The following is a 14,878-nucleotide window of genomic DNA, read 5'->3' as shown; positions in this document are numbered from 1 at the left end:
ACTTTTTTGTGGGTGACCGGGCCTATTTCTTGTCCCAGTCCGACCCTGTATGTCGCTTTCATCATTGAATTGTCACTGCGCGCCTCATTACATTTTTCAAAGAACAAATACATAGAGAGAACAATATCTAAGGAGCCATTAGCAAAAAGCCAGACATCCTCATCAGTAAAGAGCGGACACCTTACCAATAAGATGGGAGCAATAACTAATCTTTTAGATCCACAGCTGTATTATTGAATAAGTCTGCATTGTTGGATGCTCCAGGTTCTATCCGATCACTATTTCCTTTCCCACCTTCACCACTCCTCTGCAGATATGATTAGGACTACAGTGAAGGTGGTAAAAAGACTTTAAGAGGCATCAACTTTGGCTTTTGTGAAGGCATGGGATAGATATTTGCCAACCACAACCATAATGGTTCTTTATGGCCATAAAATGGCAACAGCTGGAAAATGATGTGAGCACCTGGGCATATGAATGCTGTGTATGGCAAATGCCTATCAAATACCTGTGAACAAACCAACAAATCTGGCTTGCCAATGCTTACTTTGAACAAAACCTCTGTTCAAGGAACAGATGTGAGAACACACATACTGCTTAACATTCTAGCAGCTAAAGGGACGCTGGCTTAAAACATTGCATTTACAGTTTACAATTAAGCCATTTACTCTCATGCGATTATTTAGAAATAACACCAACAGGCCCTATACAGCACATAGTTTGATGTTACAGCTTTTCAGAGGCCGCTCAAAGAGCTCCCAGGAGAATGTGTTCAGAGTGGGGAGTGGCAGGTAGTGGGTGGGAATTGACATAGGGATTAAGATAGTTATGGAAAGCCAGTGGATAGTCAATAATCAAATACCTACAAACTGTGTGGCCCTCATTACGAGTATGGAGGTAGCCATGCCCAAAATAAGGGCATGGCTGCCTCCATACCGGGTTCCAGGTCCGGTTCCCGCGAAAGGGCACTTACCGGGCCATTCCGACCTTGGAGGGCCCGGTAAATCCCTTTTGTGGGACCCGGATCCGGTACTTCCCCATTCCCATTTCAGCCCCCATACAGCTCAATGGGAATGGGGAGGGTGCTAACAATGGGCCCGTGGATAACGGGTCCGTTGTTAGCACCCTCTACTGCTAGTGGGTCCCGCTAAGGATGCCTGTTTTTACCAGACGTCCTTAGTGGGTCCCGCTGCAGACCTCGGAATAGGGCAGCCCGGAATGAACGGGGCCGGACCCTTACCGGCCCTCTTTATTCCGTGACCGACTGCCTCGTAATGAGGCCCTGTGTCCCTATTCACATCCCACAGTCCTCATATTGTTTTTACTTTATTTTATTTATTTAATAAATCTATACTCTAATGCAATAGTTTTGGCTCGTAGCGGATGCTGAAGTGCCACCTAATAGCAAAACTACTAAAGACCAATGGTCAACATACTGATAAGAAGAACAAAGCACGCCATTGAGCATAGGATAGTTAAAAACAAAATACAGCCACCCCAGCAAGCTTCAAGGAGCAGAACCAAAGTAATCTTTTTCTCTACCCTAAGCCGTATGCTTGGAGCATCTGCTGCAAGAACATTCATCCCACTACAACACACTATCCTACAATGCCTCTTGCACAACCTACAGGCAAAATACATGTCTATCAAACCAGAGGCCACTAAGATTTCCTCATGTGGACATGGATCTCACCAATTAATGTGAGCACTTACGTTTGATGGATCCTTAGAAGATCTGGACACAAACTTTAGAAGCACATCCCTCCCCCTTTTTCCTTTTTGCTTTACATTATGAAACATATTGCAAGCGCTGACGCTACGCTGGATCAATACCCCTGGATTGCCAGCAGCAGAAATGCAGTGACATGCTGTGCTCTTTATCATTTTCAGTGGTTTACTCGGATGCAATAGACAGAAAACCATTGTTCGTCCTGATGAATTTCAGAACAATTAAGGGAAGAAACATATTGCACCAAATGTATGCACTGAGAACATAATGAAATCAGCTATTCATGTTTGTACTTGCACATCTAGTTGCTTTGTCCATTTTCTTGTACATTATTTTACCAAATGTGAAAGTAGAGAGAATCCATCAGTACAAGGAAATGCACATCAGTTATGGAATCACGCGTTGATTTATGAAGCGAAAATATGATGTATTAAAAAGAAATAAAGAATCTGTATTTTTAAAAATGACCGCATGGTGCTAATTTTCAAGTTCCCCGTAATGATGTGCTGAAGGGAATGTTAACTTTACACTTTTGAGTAAACAGGGCTTGCAGCGTAATTTTCATCATTTGCATCAAGGCGGAGTGCCAAACGGGAGTATTAAAGTGCCGTACTCACTTATGTGCTACCATTTTGCACTCAGTCCTGCAAAACGAGTAAACGCTGTCTTCATGTACGCATGCTAGGAAGAAATTGCAACGGATTTCTATGATATAATATGATAGGTTATTTATAACACGCTTAGTACCCAGAGGTTTCTAAGTGCAGACTCAGGGTTCGAACCTGTGTTGCTCCGTGTCGTCTTTCTTCCAAGGTGAGCACGTTGCCCCTGAGCTATTCTCCCGAGACACAAATCTGCCTGCTTTCCACTAGTGAGAAATGCCTGTGTATTCCATACAAATCCATACAAATCGAACAGCATTAGTGCTAGCCTAAATATGTATGCTGGCACAAATGCTGCAGTATTTGCATGGCAGTGGAGTAGAGCAACGGCGGAATCGTAACGCCTCCTGGCTTCTCTGCCGTACAAATAGTTGAATGTGAGCCGTTAAGTAGATCTAATGCGGGACAGTCTTAGATGAGACATTTACGCCCCAGATTTACTTTGATGCTTCAACGAACATGATCTGCTATTTCTTATGTGCGTTCACTTTTGCTTTATTATTAGCTAAGATCCATTCAAATGAAATTTATACAATGAACATATACTCAAGGTTTCACTTCTGTACACGGTTCCTAGTGATAGCCTCAGCATCCAAAGCATCGAATGCAAAAGCCTAAAAAAAAAAGCATTGAAAAAATGCATTTTATTTTCATGTTTTTTAGTGGGGGGATCCCCCCAAACCCTGTTTTTTTAGCCCTTAAAACCTATTTTAATTAAAAAAAAAAACGTTACCTACAAAAAAAAGCATTTTTTTCTATGCAATTTGTTCGAGGCTTTTGCATTCGATGCTTTATATTCGAGGGAATCACTGGATACCCTGTACACTAAGAACATACAAAAATGAACCCCCACCTGTTAAGTGACTTCAATTCAACAATCCCACTAGGTCAGTGCCTCGTCTGGGACGCCCAAGGGAAGCCCTTATTTATATATTTTTATGACAAGTTATAATCTGGATGATAAACCCTTATATAATGCCCCTCTCTTTGAATCCCCCTGACCTCACTGAGCCAAGAAGTAGGTTTGTTTTGCAATTGAAAAGGTTTATTGAGAAAGTAAAAATATATATATATCACACTTTTATGAATAAATTAATATTTGATAGCACACTTAGGCATATGACAGTGATCAACAATGGATGATGTTACACTAGCACACTGATTTAATTACTTAGGAGTTAGTATAGGGAGGATAAGGTAGCTGAGAATACTTTTATGATTTCAAGGAAATGCAATGATGAATAAAAATGCAGTACAGAAATAAACTGAGATAATATGTTCACTTTTCCCCTTGTGGCAATTCTCTCCCCCCCTATGCAATATAAGGAGATGGAAGTAAAGCATAATACAATACGAATTTCAGTTCCCCCCTAGCAAGCTTAAAGAAACAGGGATGGTTTTAAACACAGGCAAAAGTACTTTTAAATGTGGTATGCAAGAAGGGAAAATATGCTAACAATGATTTTAATTCCCTGTAGTAGTTCCAGGGTAGGTGATAGCTATTAAGATTAGTTCAAGTCAAACTGGCAATGATTCAGGAATGATTATCAGAGGGAAAACAGATTTCAGCAGTTGCGAGCAAAAGACAGCTATTTTTTTGACAGGAGCTAATTTTTCAATTTGCGGCAATTTTTCCGAATGCGTCGAGCGCGATTACAGACAAACTATAAGGAGTAGAAAAGATACGGACGATTTTGTGGAGGTAGTTTCTCGAAATTAAAGTAAACTTCAGAATGAAAAAATGACACCTTTACAGCTTTGAAATGACAGAATGAACACACGATTCCTATGATGCAGTTCTGGACAGGTTAAAATGGGTTGAATCAGATTATTTTAGACTAAGAGATTGGTTCTGGCACAGTTCTAGCTGAGTACTCACACTATAGATTTGAAATAGGCCGTCAGGGTCTGGTCAGGTTTGCTCTCTCTGGTACTGGTTCTGCTCACAGCGATCTGGTCTGGGTCTGCTAGCGGCACTTCACAGCGGTCTGGTCTCTGGTTCTGGCAAAAGCTCTTGGCACTGCACAGTGGTCTGGTCTCTGGTTCTGGATACAGTTCTGCTTTCTGGGTAATGGCACAGGGTTCTAGCCAGAATCAAACAGCTCAGCCCGGCTGTTTGAATAATTTGCAAAAGATTTTGAGGCCTGCTGAAAAAGGATTCAGCTGGTGTTTCAGGCCTTCTGCTACAAGTTCTGAAGTCTGATTGATTGATTTGGGGCTTTTCTGGGCGTTATTTTTATTTTCCACCGGTTTCTGCACCACATAGATGCGGATGGCTTGCTCAATGACCCAGTCTAAAGATCTTTTCTCGTGAAAATCTCTCACGAGCTGGGTCATTATGTATTTGGGTAAGGCATGGAAAAACGTATTAACAAATTCTTTACTGTCCGTGCGCACCCTTTTTGTAGTCTGTGCAAAAGCACAGTTCAATTCTTGTGGGGCCTGATCCTCCCCACATTGCAAATTGTACGCTGCCTTGCGTGCCTCTTGGGGATTTTTGTGAACAGAAACATGTTTCAAGATGGCCACCCTATATGTGGACCATCTTGAATGGTTTTGGTCCTCCAGCCCCGCAAAGAAACTGGAGTATTCTGGGGAGAATGTCCATTTGACATACTGAATGCAGCTACTGCTGTCCTTCAAATGGAAAGTCTCCATCATTTGCTCATAAAGCTCCAAGTGTTCCCAAACAGAATACTTGGCATTCTTGTGATAAGGCGTGATGACACTCCTTATTGCCTTAATCTGTTTTAAGGGGTCCTTAAGCAAGGCCCTTTTTGCCTTATTGGCCTTTTTGGTTCAGGTAACCCTGGTCCATTCATCCTCTGACTCAGAAGCACTGCTCCCAGAGGTGCCCGTCTGATCTTCCAGGCTCTCCCGGATTCTGCGAGCCTGGGAATGGCTGGCAGAATGTGAGGACCTGGTCTGCTGTGTCCTGTGACGTTCAGAGGAGTCTTCAGATTCCTCCTTGCTGCCAGGATTTGATGGGTACCCCCCCACGGACCTAACTGGGCAGAGGTTTTCAGGATGCCCTTAGTGGGCCTACTCTCCTGGGGTTCCCCAATAAATTGCCCTGTACTTGGGTGCCCATACCCAGATGCCCTCCCATCCATTCCTGGGAGGTACTGGCCTATGAGCCCCATACTTCTGGTTGGATAGTAGTCTGCCATCCCCGTGGCCCTGGGCTCATGTGCACCATGAGACATGGGGGTGGCAGAGTCCAAGGACTGGGAGAGATGAAGGCCTCTGGTACTAGGGCTCCTGAGGTTATGCTCAGGTGTTTCCCTTTCCCAGCGAACTTCATCTCTGTCAGCCCCTGCTCCCTGTTGCAATGCAAGAGCCTGCGCTTTCAGTTCCTCAGTTAAGGCCTTACTAGACTCTATCGGTCTCTCCTGCATGGCTACCTGTTGCTGGAGCCTATCATTGTGCTGACAGAGAGCCTCATTTTCTCTCTGCGCTTCCTGGTTGATCTTGGAATAATGGGCCAGTCTTTGCTGCATGAGGGTTACTTCCTGAGTCCCATCCCTTCTTGCCTGTTCCTTTCTTGCCAGAGCATCTTCCACCCTCCTGGTGTGCGCTAACAAGTTATGATGCTCTTTTTGGAGGTCACCCAGTCCCTGGAGGGCCAGGTGATTTTCTTCAATTTTTTCTTTTAATTGACAGACTTCCTGGCCTAAGGTGTCCCTTTCCTGACTAACTGCCTGCATCTGTGCCGCCAGGTCGTCCCTCTGCCTTTTAAGGGCCCCAGCTTTCTGGCGCTCTTCGTCAAATTCTGTCTGGGTATCCAGGTCTGTCAGGATCAGTTTGTTGCTCTCTGTCTTCTCCCTATCTAGGTGGCTTTGCAGGATGACTACCTGCTCTGCGCATGCCCTATTGAAGTCCAGTTGTTGCTTCAGCTTTTTCTGGCTCTGCAGTAGGGCGTCCAAACCTTCTTGGTACTCCTTCTGCAAGGCCAGAAATCTGTTATCCTGGTCAGACTTTTCCTGTTGCAGGATACCCATATCCTCTTTTATTTTAATGATATACTGCCTACTATCATTTTCTGACTCCTGGTTCCTCTGCAGCCTCTGCTCGGAAGAGACCAGGTCAGATTGGGTCTTCTCTAATGCCATCAGTTGCCTATTTGCCAGATCTTGGCCTTCAGCACATTTGTCCTGTATGGCTCCCATATATAAATATAAATATACCGCTACCCTGGCAATCTTGTTGTTCTCATCCTTGGCCTTAGGGGCCACATATATTTCACTCGGGGCCACATGTAAGGGACCCCGATCTCTCCATATATCTGACCCTGTTTCAGTGATCTGGGGTGCGATTGCCTGCAACCAGACTGCCTGGTCCTGATGAGCCCACTCACCTCTCACAAATAACTTATGTAAGAGGTGTTCTCTCACTATTTTGATGTCTACCAGTGTCGTCATTCTGGAAATTGATTTCCTTCCTAACTTACAGAAGTTAGTATTTTAATTTGCAAAACAGACCGTTTCCTTATAGCGTTCCTTTGAGGAGTGTTTTTACAAGTCGGTACTGGGTACTGGCACAGGGTTCTAGCCAAAATCAAACAGCTCAGCCCGGCTGTTTTAATAATTTGCAAAATATTTTGAGGCCTGCTGAAAAAGGTTTCAGCTGGTGGTTCGGGCATCTCTGCTACAAGTTCTGAAGTCTGGATTCTAAGTTCTGGAGATGGTCATTCTGGATATTGTCTGGTCCGGCAAAATGCTTCGCAAGAAATCAGTTTGAAGTGGAAAGTGAATGTCCCTTCCTGGGTCTTAGTGGCTCATTTTATGTCTTTTGAAAATGGGTGTGTGCGTGGGCATAACTAAGCCTGCCCCTCACAACTTATCATTGGCCAATCTCTCCTCTCTCCCTTGATTGGGGGAAGGAATGGAGTGTCATCAGGCATCAATTTTATGGCATACAGAAAGAACACTCCCCTTGTCATTTTGCACACAAACCTATTTTTGATCCAAATACATATTTATCTATGTACCATTTTTCTAATATTATATGTCCAGTTAACATATTTTCTGTAGCACCAAACCATCTGATCCCTGTCTTTGTAAGATGTTTTGTCCACTTATGACATAATTCTGCCCTTTTCATCAAGAACACAACCTCTAAACCTTTCCAGAATTTACACAAACATGCACAAGGAATATGGGCATCAGATGATAAAGTGTCAGATTTTTAACATACAGACATTCGGAGTAATACCTTATTTTCCACTACTACCCCCCCAGAACATACCACATAGTCCTAACACCTCTTAAAATGTGCACAGAAAAATCACAAGAATAATGATATTAATTATATAATTTTGACAAGTCCGTACTATGAATTATCCATCTTTTTAAAATTATGCTCTAGCCCAGAAGGGTGTGGTTTCCCAAAGCACATGGTGGAATTTCTGGTTTGTCCACTTCCTCCAACTCAGGTTGCTCCCAGAGGCACTGCTCCTCCCAGATTCTTCCAAGAGGAAGCCATTTAAGACCCTCCCTAATTTAACATTTGCCTGAGCCAAGGAAAGCTCATTGTTCTGTTTCCCTGCTCCCATGTGCTCCTCCCGTGATTAAATCAGAGAGGTGTAATCTCCTTTTGGTGGGAACAGCAGAAGGCAGCCAGGCCTGTGAATGCAGTTGCTGGGTAAGTTTCAACTCCTGTCGGGGGTAGTTGCCAGGCAGAATTCAATCTCTTCAATACAGTCTTCAGCTAAATGTCACTTTTGTTCCAGTTTTCTTCATTCAAATCAAACTTACAATTTTTACACATGCAGCTAGAACGCTGATTCTAAGTTCAAAACTATGACATTTAAATAGTTGCAACCTATGTGACACTCAAAAAGTAGGTCACTCATTTATTTTAAACATTTCGATTTTAGTGGTTTTAAATCCAATTTCAGTTAAGCTGCTGACATCCACAGCTCAGCCAGTTTTGTTATAAACATTGTTTTGGGCTCTTCATCTTTCCAGATTTTGCATGCACACAAGACTACATTCTGCCAAATGTCTGCTGGTGTTCAGTGAGATTTTTGAATATCTTGCAATGTTTAAAATAGGCATTTTTAGCTTGCATTTCAGAGAAACAAAGGTGATTTCAAAACGCTTTTTGAGCTAACAGGCACTGCTGTTTTTCCTTTGGCACCATGTTTCACTCATGGCGCTTTTGGCCCATCACGCTCGCACTGGTGGTTGGCAGGTTAGGCGACCATTTGGGTGTGTGCAAAAACTGCACGGTTTTCCTGGATTCCTGCGCAATGTGGGCTTTTCAGCCATCTTGGATTTTCTAGGCCCGCAGCACCAAATGTTGTAGCTAATGATTCAAACGTGGGTCAAGACACCTGACAAGCCCCCCCGCCCGACTGCACTTTGATTTCGAGTCGAGGGGGAGTCGGGTGCAAAGGATGTTTTGATCCACGTGCTGGGATGTCCGCATCATCCCCTTCCGATTCCGTAGATGGCAAAGTTCAGCATCTTTTCCTCCATCAGGGTCGATCGATCAGTTCTCCTTGCCGGTCCTGATGGGAGTATTGGGCGGTACCCCGGGCCCCTCGGATCTTTGCTCTCGGTCCCCGGGTCGTCCTCCTTGGTCAGTCTCCATGGTTTCATCTCTCCTAGGATGACAAAGCAAAGTGGCAATACCTATTCATAGACATTTCTCCCCCACTATTGATATAGTGGGGCGGCATATACATTTTATAAATCAAGAGACATTTACATTCTTATTTTAAAAAACAAGATATAATCAGGAGACATTTGCATTATGTTACTATATTTTTGATATGTGGAATATTTTAGGGTTGGAGTTTTTTTTATCTGTGGCATACCCCCTCTGGGATTTCAGAGGATTCCTCCAGTTGTTGCAGAGTGTGCCTGGGATGGCAACACTTTAGTTGATTTATATGGACCCACTTGTCTTCCCCTTCCGCCAAACTACCTTTGGGGATGCAGATCTTGTAAGCGACTGGGGAGATCTTGTCTACAATTTCAAAAGGTCCCTTCCATGTAGGCAGAAATTTTCGCTGTTTGGCCTGGTTCCTCTGGAAATTGTATAGATAGACCCGGTCTCCCACATTGTATTCTTTCATGGTAGTTTTCAAATCATAGTGCATTTCCATACTCTCGGCTGATCTTTCTAGATTCCGCTGAGCATAGGCAAAAGCATGTTGGAGGTGTTTCCTCAAATTCTCCACATAATCATGAGTTGTGGAGGCATTTATCAATGTCTGCTCTTGGGTCCTGTAGAGCAAATGCCGGGGAAGCACCATCTTGCGTCCAGTCATCAGCTCAAACGGTGACATTTTAGTTGCAGATGAAGGGGTAGATCTGATGGCCATTAGGACCAGAGGTAATCGGATATTCCAAGTTGGCCCAGAATCTGCCACAAACTTTTTTAAGATGCTCACAATGGTTCTGTTGTATCGCTCCACTGCACCAGAAGAGGCTGGCCGGTAAGCAATATGTAGCTTCCTTTTAACCCCCCAGTATCTCCCACATGTTAGTCATTACTTCGCTGGTGAAGTGGCTACCTCTGTCTGACCAAAACCAGAAAAGATGTGGTTGATCATCAGGGCAACTGCTGTTTCTGCCTTGAAGTTTGGGGCCGGGAGACATTCCACCCATTTGGTATATAAGCATGTCACCGTCAACATGTACTTATTCCCCCTAGAGGAGCGAATCACAGGGCCTATGAAGTCGACTTGCAAATCTGACCATGGCAGTGTCATCCCCCTATTTTGGAGAGGCGCACGGTGTGTGAGGGATGTTGGCTGAAATTGTGCACACATAAGACACCCCTTCAAGTATTGGTCGAGGTCCTGCCCCATGTGTGGCCAGTATGCAACCTCTCTTAAGATCTCAAGTGTTGTGTGAAACCCCTATGACCGGCGATGGCCGCATCATGGGCGTGACTTAACATCAGGCTTCGGAATGAGGTAGGGAGCACCCACTGGTCATGGCCAGCTTGGGATTTCCTTACCAACAAACCATCTTGGATTCGGAACATTTTTGGACATTTTATCAACACTCTAAGGTCCTCTTTCCCAATGTAATCGGTATCCGTCAGGGGAAAGTTCTCAGGGTCCTCAATGTGTTGGTAAAACTTACCAATTATTGGATACCCTTCTGAGCTGTAATCAAATCAGCATCTGGGGTCTCCGTAATCCATTGTGCAGTTCAAAGATCATTGTGAGCATTTGTCTGGGACCTAGTGATAGCAGTGACCTGGATCTCCCCCAACAGGGACTCAATCTTTATTAGATCCCCTTGTATGGCCCCGTTTTGGCCAGCTGATCAGCTAAGTCATTTCCAGTTTTGTCTGGTCCCTCTATTTTGGAATGACCCTTGATCTTTTTCCAGTAGATGGTCATCCCATTCACGGTGCTCAGATCATAAATGTTTTGAATTAACTTCCCATGTTTCAAGGGTTTGTTATTAGCACATATGAACGGGCGGTAATTCTTCAATGCCCACACCGTTGCCAGGAGTGCCTTCTCACAATCGTTGAATTTGTCCTCCCCAGAGGATAAAGTTTTGTTCGCATAGGAGATTACTTTATTGACCTTGTCATGCTTTTGGTATAATACTGCCGTCAAGCACGTATTAGAGAACCCTGTCTCCAGGAAAAACTCCTTGTTTCTGACAGGGTAAGCTAGGCAGGGCGCTTGTGAGAGGCTTCTTTTGAGCTGTCTTACTGCCTCGGATTGTTCTGGACCCCATTCCCACTTGACCCCCCCTTCAAGAGATGAATCAGGGGTCTGGTGATCTCTGCGTAGCCCTCAATGAACTTTCTGCTGTAATTAGTCAGTCCAAGGAGGCTCCTTAGTTACTGCAGAGTTGTGGGGTCTTTCAGTTTCTGGAGTGCTTCCACTTTCTTTTCCTGGGGACAGAGACCCTGAGGAGTAATTTAATGCCCCAAGAAATTAACACGGGTTCTACACCACTGTGCTTTCTGAAAGGAAAGTTTTGCTCTGGCGGCCCTCAACTGTGTCAGAACATAACGGACCTCCGATATGTGTTCCTCCACAGATGAACTTTTGATGAGGACATCATCTACGTAAGCCAGGTTACCCTTTGCACCCAGATCGGGCATGGCCTTGTGTAGGAAAATGTTGAATTCATTGCCGGAGTTGAGGTATCCGAAGGGAGTCCGGGTCCATGTGTACTGCTGGCCCCCAAAGGAAAAAGCCAGTTTGTATTGGTCCTCCCTACTTACAGGCATGGTCCAGTATCCATTGGTCAGGTCTATTGCAGTGAATACCTGTGACCCCTGGATCTGGGCCAGCCCTTGGTCAATGTAGGGAAGAGGCCATCGGGAAGTATGGACCCGTTTGTTGAGCTCCCTAAGGTCGGCGCAGAGTCTCCACTGGCCGTTTGGCTTCAATATTCCCAGCACCGGATTATTGAAGGTGCTGTGAACTGGACGGATTATCCCCCGGGACTCAAGGTTCTTAATTATTTCAGTAAGGGACTCCATGGATGCGAGAATCAAGCGATATTGCTTCACAAACACTGGAGTCATGCCAGGGTCCGTGGGAATTGTTGTGTGTATGTTGGTAAGACCACTGTCATATGAATCTACCGCAAAGAGATCTTGGAAATCCAAGAAAACTTGTTTCAACTTTTGCTTCTGTTCCAGAGTCACACAGGCATCAGCTAGGTTGACTCTCTCTTCCACCATCTGCCTGAAGCCTGGAAAGACTTCTGGTTTTGCTATCTCAGCGGCCTCCTCCAGCTGGGTGGAGAAGTCCCTGGTCAGAGTGCTGATTTGGACTGGAGGCTTCAGGTGGGAAAGGCAGCCCTCATGGACCTGAAAAATCACCTCATCCCTCCTGAAGTTCCCCCATGCCGGGTAAAGATCCTGTCTAGTGTTGTATTGTCATCACTGTCACTGTCAAAACAGTCCTTGGGGATTGGTCCTAACAGTTCATTTCCTAAATCAATGGAGAAATGTCGGTCATCAACCGCCATTCCAATAATGGTGACTGCGGCTAGAGTAATACTCTTTAAGTCGCTGTAATCCACCTCTATTGGAATGGTGTCATGTTCTATGTTGACTAATGGTGTTGGATTTACCCCCAACCATTGCTGGTGGAGAGAAGTATTTAGATGAATATAAGCATCAGGGTTTTTCAATTTTTGTCCTCTTCTAACTTTCACTTCCAGGGAGAATTGTCGGGCCCTTTCTGGGATGGTGACTTCCTCTTTAACCTGAATTTCAATGCATAAGGTAGCAGTTGAGCTGACCTAAATGCTTTTTCTGGATCATCAAAGCCCATGGGATTATCTGCTAATCGGGACCAAGCTTTGAAGTTTATTAGGTCCAAACTAATGGCAAAGCGATTGAGAATGTCACGGTCTAAGTAAAAGGCGGCAGTGACGTCTCGCATGACCCAACAATTATGGGCTATGCTTTTGTTGCCAATGGAGATTTTGAGCATACACCTGCTTGACAGGAGATGTTTGGAATTGGGTGCTTCCAGGTCCATTTCCTATTTGTCTATCAGTTTGAATGTGGGAATGGCTGGATCTTTTTGGAGTTGGCGGAACATGGCTTCGCTGATGAAGCTCTTAACGTTGTTCACACACACTCGGGCGAGAACATAGTCCTTCCCATCATTTAACTGAACTGGCATGAACAACTGCTCTCCAATTTGCTGAACATCAGCCAGGCTCTGAGTTGATTTCACATCTTTCTGGACTATAGAAGTGGGAGTTTCTGATTGTGGATTAGTAAAGAATTTCAGAGTGTTTCCTTCCAGTGTGGAATACCACCTTAAACTGGAAGGAAGGTTGATTTTCAGAAATAGAGAGGACCCCCCGTCACCAGTCTGTTGTCCTACTGCTATTACTGTCACGTCAGGAATTTGGTTGTTCTGGAAGTGAAATTCTACTTGGTCAGATTTTAGTTCATCCATGTGGCAGGTGCCGTTTAAACTAACATGGTTGACGCTCTGTTTTAATTTTATTGGTCGGCTAGTCTGGGTCCAGAGGACCTTGTTTACGCAATCTATTAGGGGTGACAACCTTCTCAGGAGGTCATTCCCTAGTAAACAAGGGGTGCCCTCTGGAGTCACTAATATGACCGGGTGTTTCACCTTGTGTCGCCCGATTTTGATGTCCAAATCTGCAGTCCCCTCGACGGGAATTTCCTTCCCGTCAAAGTTCTGAAGTTGTCCAGGAAGAGAGGTGAGAGGAATTCGGTAATTCTCCCCCCTTCCTGCATTTAGTTCATCAAAGGCCCTTTTGGACAGAAGGGTAGCTTGGGATCCCGTGTCCACCAGTGCCAAAATTGTACCCTGCCCCTGTACTTGTACCGGGGCATAGTATCTTCCCTCCTTCTCCTCAAGGGGGCACAGATAATGCACATTTTTGGACAATTGGTGGGCTAATTTTCTGGTTTTGGACATTGAGAGAGAAGAGATTTGGGCAGGGTTCGGCAGGGAGTTTTTGGAATCTGAAAGAAAAAGTTGGCAATTAGATATTGATGCGGTTTTGGGTTCCCCTGGTTCCGGTTCTGGGCCGCCCCCCCCTTTTTGGAGGCAGTCACCAGGATGGCTTTGAACCAGGGGTTTTTGGTATTGTTGGTTCTGGGATAGAATGATGGGTGGCGACAGATCAATCCCCACATCTACCCAGTCTATGGATGCGGTTTTGGGTTCCCCTGGTTCTGGTTCTGGGCCACCCCCCGCCCCTTTTAGGAGGCAGTCACCAGGATGGGTTTGAACCAGGGGTTTTTGGTATTGTTGGTTATGGGATAGAATGATGGGCGGCGACAGCTCAATACCCACATCTACCCAGTCTGGGTTGGAATCCCTTGGGATCCATTTTTCCTCCCATCTCTGGGTTCCCCATCTCTGAAGGAGAAGATCCTTTTCCCAGGATCCTCTGAGGATCCCTCTCCCTCAAATTGGAAGACCCGTACCTCCTCCACAAAATGGGTCTGTTTGGGTCCTTTGTTTCTCCTACCTCCTCTCTGCTCCTTGGGTGGCAGACTTTCAGGGGTAGGAGATTTTGTTTCCAGTTCCTGGGTTTCCAGGGGCTGTTTACAAGTGGGGAAGGAAGCTTCCTCCAAGGCTTTACACCCCCTTCCCCTTGTGCCTCCTCCCTGGGAACCGGTGGGTTATCAGGGTGCTGCCCCCGTCATTGTTCTGGAGCACCAGGCCCAGAGTTTGGTGCATTCTGTGCCGGCATGCCCATCTGAGGGTTCTGCTGAGCCCTTAGCACGCGACCCAGCTCCTGTGCCATATTTTGGACCTGGCGCTCAAGTTGGGAAACCCGCTCAGGCTGATACAGGGTTCTGTTTTCTCCCCTGGGCTGATCCCGGGAAGGGTAGCTATCTCTTCTCTGGTAGTACCCCGGGTTGGGAAGATTTGGGTACCCCTCCACCCTTGGCCTCCCTTCTCCCGGATTAGGTGGTCTGGGCTCAGGGAAGTGGGGAAAGAAGGATGGATGATTTTGGGGCTGGAAGTTGGGTGGATACCGGGGAACAA

This window comes from Ambystoma mexicanum, chromosome 5q (genome assembly GCF_040938575.1).
Source record: "Ambystoma mexicanum isolate Mex_15411 chromosome 5q, UKY_AmexF1_1, whole genome shotgun sequence".
Classification (NCBI taxonomy): domain Eukaryota; kingdom Metazoa; phylum Chordata; class Amphibia; order Caudata; family Ambystomatidae; genus Ambystoma; species Ambystoma mexicanum.
The sequence above is the reverse complement of the archived record's forward strand: the minus strand, read 5'-3'. Positions refer to the sequence as shown.